This window comes from Lissotriton vulgaris, chromosome 5 (assembly GCF_964263255.1).
Source record: "Lissotriton vulgaris chromosome 5, aLisVul1.2, whole genome shotgun sequence".
Classification (NCBI taxonomy): domain Eukaryota; kingdom Metazoa; phylum Chordata; class Amphibia; order Caudata; family Salamandridae; genus Lissotriton; species Lissotriton vulgaris.
The window spans coordinates 1,301,527,619-1,301,536,458 of NC_141693.1; the positions used below are offsets into that span (position 1 = coordinate 1,301,527,619).

An 8,840-nucleotide genomic window follows, 5' to 3' on the forward strand; every position below is an offset into this window, starting at 1 on the left:
CCGCGGCTGAGGGTTTTGGTTGTCCAGGGGTACTAGCTTTCCCGGTTCTTCCTTCCCCGTTGCGGGGCCCTTCGCTTCCTGTGGGGATTTTTTGTCCTCTTCTTCTTTGTCCCTGGCTCTGGGATGCTGGTGCCTGCTGGCTCGGGGTTGCTCCCTGGTGGTGGTGGCATTGCTTTGGGGCTCGTTTCACCCGGCTCTTCTGTCCTTTCTCACCATTAGTGTGTTTCTGCCTATGGCCTTGCCTCCCTGTACGCCGCTGTTCTTGTTGGCTCTCAGTTGTTTGGCTAGGTCGTGCGTGGTTTGTGGCTGTCTGGGTGGCAACCTGGTTGCTCGCTTCGGCGGAGCGTTTCCTACGAGTGGAAAAATACAGGGATGGTTGGCATGACCCCTGCATGGGGATGTCGCACATGTTCGTGCAGCTTTCCATGTGCTGTCTGGTGCTGTGTGCTTCCATGTGCGTAGTGGCCTTTCGGTAGGCATTCACTTCCCTTTCTGGTGGCTTGGCCTTGGGCCTGGTCCCTTCTGCTCCTCGGGCTCCATGGGTGGCCTTGTGGGCTGTCTGCACTCCGCTTTTGGCAAGTTTGGTTCCTTTGGTGGCCAGGTTGCTTTGGGGTTGTTTCCTGTGGCTTCCTGGGGCTGTTTTGCCTTGTGGCTTCCTGGGTTCTTTTGCTGGTGTTGCACTACCTTCTGAGGGGTCCTCTGCGCCGCTGGGGTCCGTGACCTCCCTGTTTCTCAGCGTGTTGGTGGTGTTTTGGTGGCTTTCGTTTCTGCTGGTCGGATGGGGTGCTGGGTTCCTTTTTCGGCTCTCCTCCATTATTGCGGCTCCTGCCTGTCCGTTTTGGCTGCGTCAGGTTCCACTGCTTCTGCCCTCGGTCCCCTCGGTTGTCCACCAGGCCTGGTGGGTTTTGTTTCCTTCTTTCCCTCTGGTCAGTGGTTCTGGGGCGGACTCTAATCTCTCGCTGTTGGTGGTCCAACATGCAGTGTTTCTGTGTTTGGGTCAGAGTGCGTCTTTTTGCTGCTGTGGCATCTTGTTGTCTCGGTGGTGATGTTGCCCTCTTTTCCTTCGGCTCTGGAGTCTTGGGCTTTTGCTTCCCTCTCACTGTTGGCTGTCCGTCGGGCAGTCTTGGTGTGTTTGGACCAGCCTGCCTCTTTCTGTTGTTGTGCCAGTTTATTTGTTGCCTTCGGCTCCATACGGTCTGGTCCCGTGCCTTCTCTATCCTCCTTCAGTCGTTGGTTCAGGCTGACTTTCTGGATGCCCTACGGGTCTCGGGGTCTGTGTTTTTGGCCCACCCGGTGTCTCTCTGTCCCGTGGCTGGTTGCTCCTGCACGTGATTTGCCTGTCTGTTCTGTGGTTTCATCCATTTGTCTGTGTTGTTTGGTTTTGTCCTGCTTCTTGGGCATCTCCTTGTTGTCAGTGATTTCTTGTGAGTTTCCTGAAGCCGCTTGTCTTGGGTGTATGCTCACTTCGCAACTCTGGTGGCGAGGAAGACATACATGGAGGTAATGCCCCAGTTACTTACCGTAAATCTTCATTACTCCAAGTATAGGCTTCCTCGCCACATAAGTTCCCATCACTCCCTCCCTGCGGTGCTATCAGCTTCATGTTTATGCTTGGTAATTCTCAGGCTGGGGGTTGGGACGGCCCTCGTCTTATAGAGGTCAAGGGTGATATGGGTCGGCCATGTTGGGAAGGGATGGGAGGCATGGGAAGCTAACTTTTGCTTTGGAGGGTTCTGGTGTTGAGCTGAAGCACACTTCCTAACTCATGTGGAAAGGAAGACTTTACTCGGATTAATGAAGATTACCGGTAACTAACCGGGCATGAACCACAGAGACATGAGCTCTATAAGAGTGCATATTAAAAAGTGAAACGAGTACATGGAGAAGTGACAGAAAACTGTACTCGATCCAGGCTCCATGGCAGGGGCACACACAAAAAGCACCAGGAGGTAGCAAGAGGCTGGGAGGAGGTGCTGAACAATAAGATGCAAGGAAACATGAGTGACGGGGAAGCCAACCAATGGTAAGTATTTGGGGCTCTAAGCGGATTTAAAGTTTTTTTTTTTCATTTACAAGAGATTTACCAAGCACAGCGCAAGCGCTATGCAGGCGAAACATGAAGCTGACTGTATGAAGAAGGGGGGGTTTTGCGGCCCAGACTGACTTAAAGCTTTTCTGCCCTCTCCTGCCTTACTGGCCTCAACCCTGTCCAAAAAATAAACAATAAAAGCTTGTTGAGGTTGTCGCCAATGTCCTGGGTTGTTTTCACACCCCTTAATGAGCATCGGCTGTGCAGAAGATCCAAATAGTAGCTGGAAAGCTACTCTATTCAGGGGTTTCCAGTCCACCTTTTGATTGACTGTGTAAAAGGAGCAATATCATGGGACAGAAAATGGCACCATGTGAGTTGGCAGATCTGCTCTAGATATCAGTCACAGGCATTTACACTGCATGGCAGTTCTTTAATTTGTCACGTTTTCACTTAAATCGGAACTCAGTCCGGACTCAGTCTGTAGACTGACCATTTTACCATACTGGTAGCATGTGCTTGTTGAGTGCACGTCCAGGGCTCTGGCCTCCAGATGGGCTCTGCTTTCACTGAAGCACTATCCCTGTGGCTTAATTTCAAGGATAAGTGTATTTAAACACTTTTTCTGAAATCTGCTGTTGCCCTTGTCTGCTTTTTCTTTGTTTTGTTTTTAGGTCGCGCCTGGGCAGCTCATGCACTGCTCTGCGAGGCATGCTGTATTGAGGTATGGCTAGAAAGCTCTGCCCATTTCCCGCCCATCTTTTCAATTAGCTCCTGTTACAGTCCTTTCGAAATTGTTGCTTTTCATTCGTGAATAGGCTTAGGAGTCACTCCTTGGTACCGCCTTGTCTGCATTCGTAACCTCCCATAACGATTGGACGTTTTAATTATGTTGTTACACGGTCTGCTTTATCTAGTCGGTGAGCACTGTTTTCTTTAATGATCTTTCCTATTCCACCCCCAATATCGCAGCATACTACCACCTTATATTTTGTTATTAGTCATGTATTTTTTTATTTCCTGCTCAGTCCACTTTAACTATTGCGGGCGCTCTTATTTAATGATTTAATTTACGGCGCAGTCCACTTTCACTTTAACGGTTGCGCTTATTTATTTATTTATTTATTTTACAGCACGACTGCTTTCACTATAGCGGCCACGTTAAAATACTTTATTTATTTTTACACTTTGTGTAAAAGCGCCCCATAAGCGCTTTCACTTTTATGTTGGCTGCACCTTTTTTTTGAGACACTGCTCACTATAACCTGAATATGGCAAGCAGCGTCTAAAGAAAGGGCCGCATATGCAAGTGTTTGAGCTATTAGCATTAGAAATGACAATGCATTTTATAGGTGTTGCTTTGAAAAATACAGAAATAAAAGGCAATTTTCATTTACAATGCCAATAGCTTAAAATCTCGTAACTGCGAGACCTAATGCTTTGAAAATGCTTGTTTTCATAGTGCTCCTTAACCCCTTGCATGCTGATGACAGAACGGTTCCGTCATCAGCATCGGTTGAGCTGTGCTGATTACGGAACCGTTCCGTCATGACTCCGCCCGCGCAAGGCGGAGTCAGCACAGGCGGGGAATACGCCCCGCACGCAAGGGATTAATCTTGCTCCCTCATCTTCCAGCTACTCCTCCCAAATGTTCAATACATAGACAATTAAAGAGGACGATTGGGAATTCATGCCAAATTTGGTTTCGCCTGGGGTGCTCTCTGAACAAACTTCAACTCTGCAGGTAGGTGATTGGTGTCAATTCAATTTAATTCAATTAAGCTTTATTTGACCATGAAAATTACAGTCATAAAAGCACATATGAGGATCATTAAATATTTAAGATAAAATGTCGTAGTTAAAATATCCAAGTTAAAAGGAAGCATAAAATAGCAAAGACACCTTACATTAAAAATTTAGTTTACATAAAATCCAAACATAATTCAAGTCCCAATAATGACCTAAAAGGCAGCCACCCAGAGTTCGAATGACATGCTTTTCCTCAACCGCAGGGCCTTTTTCAAAAAAGTAGATAACCTCCATGCCACGTGTTCATTCTCTAAAAGTTGTAAACGAACAAGTGCTGGGCGGCATTGCCTAGGGCCCTGCTGTCTTAAAAGGGGAAGTAACCAGACTTTCCTTACTTCTTTAAAAAACTTGCAAAAAAAGACTAGGTGGATGGTGGACTGCTCTGAGTGAGTGTCACACGAACACGGAGATAACACTCTTGACGAATCATTCATTTTGGGTGTAGTCACTAGTCTGTGTACCATACCCAGTCTGAATCTTATCAACAGCATTCTATCATGTCCACTTGGGGCACAATTTAAGTAAGGTTCCATACCCAGAGAACTAAGCCTTACCTGGTGTTGGATAACTGTAGGTTTAGAGGCCTCATCTGCTATTCTAACAGAACCCAACATTTCGAGGCACTCTTTTTTCAGGGTTTTCCTCGATACTCGAGCCATAGAGCTGGGATTCCATAGAGCTGGGATTTGAGTAAAACTCTGGGTGTCCAAGATCGTTCATAAACCTATAAATAAACCTAAGCCAGGGTATCTTCAGCGCCCCATCCAACTTAATACAGTCAAGCAGGATGTCTCAATTTAAGTGGGTCTGCTCACTAATCCAGATCCTATGCCATAGGAGAATTGGCTCATGTTTGATAATATCTGCTAGATGCGGAAGGCCCAACTCCTCATGGCACACAAAAGAGGACGTGCCAGAAGGGACAGTAAGGATATACCGGAGGAAAGTGTTTTCCACAGTTTGTAAGTGGAGGGAATTGGAAAAGCCCCATACCCCTGCCCCATATATCGCTTCTGAGGTACACTGGGCCTTGTAAAAAACACAGTTGATGGATAGAATGTAAAACAATGCCATACATTCACCCCAGTACAAGGATCTGGCCATGTCTTTCCCAGACCAGAATCAAGCATCCAAGGACCGGTTTCTGGCTATCCATCAACTGTGTTTTTTGCAATTTTCACCCCGAGTGTGCTGGGTATACTCAGACGTGAGTCCCAGGCTCTCCACACCACTGGAGTCAAGCTATCCAGGCTGATGAAGGCTGATAGCCAGAAACCGGTCCTTGGATGCTTGATTCCTGTCTGGGAAAGACATGGCTTGGTAGTTCGGACTGCACTGTTCCCATGAGGCACAGGGTCAGAGCTGTTTTGCAAATAGCCAGTGTCTAACCCAGGGTGGTGTGGAGTGCAAAAAAATGATGGATTTAGGCCCAGATCCTTCTACTGGGGTGAATGTATGACATTGTTCTACATTCTGTCCATCAACTGTGTTTTTTGCAATTTTCACCCGAGTGTGCTGGGTATACTCAGACGTGAGTCCCAGGCTCTCCACACCACTGGAGTCAAGCTATCCAGGCTGATGAAGGCTGATAGCCAGAAACCGGTCTTTGGATGCTTGATTCCGGTCTGGGAAAGACATGGCTTGGTAGTTCGGACTGGACTGTTCCCATGAGGCACAGGGTCAGAGCTGATTTGCATATAGCCAGTGTCTAACCCAGGGTGGTGTGGAGTGCAAAAAAACGATGGATTTAGGCCCAGATCCTTGTACTGGGGTGAATGTATGACATTGTTCTACATTCTGTCCATCAACTGTGTTTTTTGCAATTTTCACCCGGAGTGTGCTGGCTATACTCAGACGTGAGTCCCAGGCTCTCCACACCACTGGAGTCAAGCTATCCAGGCTGATGAAGGCTGATAGCCAGAAACCGGTCCTTGGATGCTTGATTCCGGTCTGGGAAAGACATGGCTTGGTAGTTCGGACTGGACTGTTCCCATGAGACACAGGGTCAGAACTGATTTGCATATAGCCAGTGTCTAACCCAGGGTGGTGTGGAGTGCAAAAAAACAATGGATTTAGGGCCAGATCCTTGTACTGGGGTGAATGTATGACATTGTTCTACATTCTGTCCATCGACTGTGTTTTTTGCAATTTTCACCCCCGAGTGTGCTGGGTATACTCAGACGTGAGTCCGAGGCTCTCCACACCACTGGAGTCAAGCTATCCAGGCTGATGAAGGCTGATAGTCAGAAACCGGTCCTTGGATGCTTGATTCCGGTCTGGGAAAGACATGGCTTGGTAGTTCGGACTGGACTGTTCCCATGAGGCACAGGGTCAGAGCTGATTTGCATATAGCCAGTGTCTAACCCAGGTTGGTGTGGAGTGCAAAAAAACGATGGATTTAGGCCCAGATCCTTGTACTGGGGTGAATGTATGACATTGTTCTACATTCTGTCCATCAACTGTGTTTTTTACATGTAACTCCAGCACTCAAGACTCATGAGTATTCTCCACATGCTTATTTACTCGCCCATTCCTTGCTCAGCTGGGACCATCTGTGTAGCAGAGAAAAGTGAGGGTTAGGTGGAGAGTAGAAAGCAAAACCGGAGCCAATGACAGGTGAGACAACTGCACATGCAGTGATCTACGTGACGTACTGGAAGTGTTTAGAAGCTCACCAGGCAAGATAATATCTTTCCGGGGTATAAGGTTGAAATTGTTTCTATCAGGGCCGGCGCTAGGCATGGGCAGCATGGGCAGCTGCCCAGGGCTCAGCGCCTGCTCGCAGCTGTGGGGCCTCGCACCTTTAAAGTCTCCAGAGTATCGAGGCCCAGGGGGGCCCTGGGAGTGTACATTGTTGTCTTTATTTTATCAAACTCCCCTGCTGGCCCTTCTAAGTGGGCCTAATGGCTGCATCTGCATGTTGACGACAGCGCATTAGACGGGTACTTAAAGTGCGTGTGAAGTGCGCCCTGCCCCTGCATAAATGAAACCTTGGCTGCACCTCCATGTGGGATATTTGAATCTGCCTCAAGGCACTTCGAGCGCAAGGAGTAGAGCTGGAGCACATTGTGGGAGGTTTTCTTTACCGGGGGTGGGCAGCAGAGTCACGAAGGACTCCAGGACCCAGAAGTCAACCGCCCATGCCACCTGAGGAGCATCAGCCTACTCCCACCTGAGGCGCATCAGCCCTCCCACCAGCCAACTACATAACGCCTCGCAGCACCCGCTGCACGGGTGATGTATTGCGGGAGACGTTCTTTACCGGGGGTGAGCAGCAGAGACACGAAGGACTCCAGGACCCAGAAGTCAACTGCCCACACTACCTGAGGCCAATCAGCCTCCCACCAGCCTACTTCATACCGTTTCGTGGCACCCACTGCGCGGGTGCCGCATCGCTGGAAGTGTTCTTTACCGGGGGTGAGCAGTAGAGTCACGAAGGACTCCAGGACCCAGAAATCAACCACCCACACCACCTGAGGTGCATCAGCCCTCCCACCAGCCTACTACATAACACCTCGCGTCGCGGCCCGTTTGAGCCCGTTGGAGACCGGAGGAGGCTGGGCTGGGCCCCGCACTGACATCGACAATCACAAGGTTAGCTATTTGGCATAAAACCATTATTATTAACCATTACTGTCTCCCCGTGCTAAATTAGAGTATCCAATGCAGTTTGCAATGTCTGGACGCGAGGAAAAGGGGAGGAAAGTTGCAAGGGGTGGGTATGTAGCCGGCACACTGGATCAGTTTATTACAAGGCTACATCAGTACTGGCACATGAAATTGCAATCACTGAGCGCCGCCTCTCCCAGGAACCGGGTTTTGCAAAACGTTCATCTTTGGGGGAGTTGATGTTGGCACGCACCCCGGAGAAGGATACCCATAAAGCTACAGACCACGGGGCCTTAAGACAAAGTGGCAATTATATGCCCCAGGAGCTGGCGATTACCCCGAACGATGGGGAGACCAATCAGTTAGATCGATCTTCACATAATACCATTTCTACTATTGCCGACCAGGTAGCTACTCGTGCCTCGACGGGGACCTTCACGAAAACTCTGCTCAATTCATCAGAGTCATCTACTGGGGCAACTTCGAAGAGGAAGCGAAGAGGGGGAGCGCAGTGGGGAAAAAACTTCAAAATGCCAAAATTGATTAAGCATGATGACCTGGCAAATGTTATATCCTCAAGTCCTGGGCCATCAAATGCGAATATGCCACCTGCAGATCCCCTGTCTATGACTTCCACTGTTGGTTCTCCGCTCATGATGGACGAGTGTTTTTGGGAAAAAGTAGGCGGCCTTATTACTTCTTCTCTACGGCCTTTTTATTTAGGCTTTCATCTATTGAGGATAGGCTGGCGAAATTTGAACAACTGACTCTTAACTAATTTAGACGTTATCAAGAAGAACTTACCAATGAGTACTTGGGATAAGGAACTGGCCACGAATGGACCCATGGGCCCCGCTGGTTGCAATCTGGCTTCCAGTGATCATGCTTCTGACCCAATGGAAGGCACCACATGTGGGAATGCTGTGGTTGGTCACATTGTTGAGGGCGATACAGCCCCATTGGGAAATCGGGACTACTCAAAGGTTGGGAGCGATGATCGACATCCACTGGGAGAGGACATATCCAAAGCTCTGCAGGGAGGTCGTAAGGGATTATATAATGGTGATGCTCAGAAGAATTTATTGCCATATGTTGATTTTCCCCCTGAGTCTGCTCCTTATGTTGTAGTTTTGACAGGGGTCCCGGAGTTAGCAAAGGGTTGCATTGAATCCTATACCGAACTAAAAAATAAAACGATCCATTGGCTGAATACCAACAGACTCCTTCCCCCAAATGCACATAGCCAAATCTTGTTTGTCCCTAGAGTAAGCTGGGTGGGTCGGAGAGAGAGAGATACACCAGGAAATTGCATTGTCATTCATTTCAGAGACAGACGGGTAGTGCGTCATATATGTGAGGGGCCCGCCAAAATATGAACTTCCATCCAGACATT

General features: G+C 48.5%; 1 non-coding gene across 1 annotated transcript; it reads left to right on the forward strand.

The window, feature by feature from the left end:
* Positions 1–328: 328 nt before the first annotated feature.
* On the forward strand, positions 329–433 carry LOC147712504 (U6 spliceosomal RNA). The gene has a single exon (XR_015296278.1). It is a non-coding gene; the product is annotated as a U6 spliceosomal RNA (small nuclear RNA).
* The last annotated feature ends 8,407 nt before the right edge of the window (positions 434–8,840 follow it).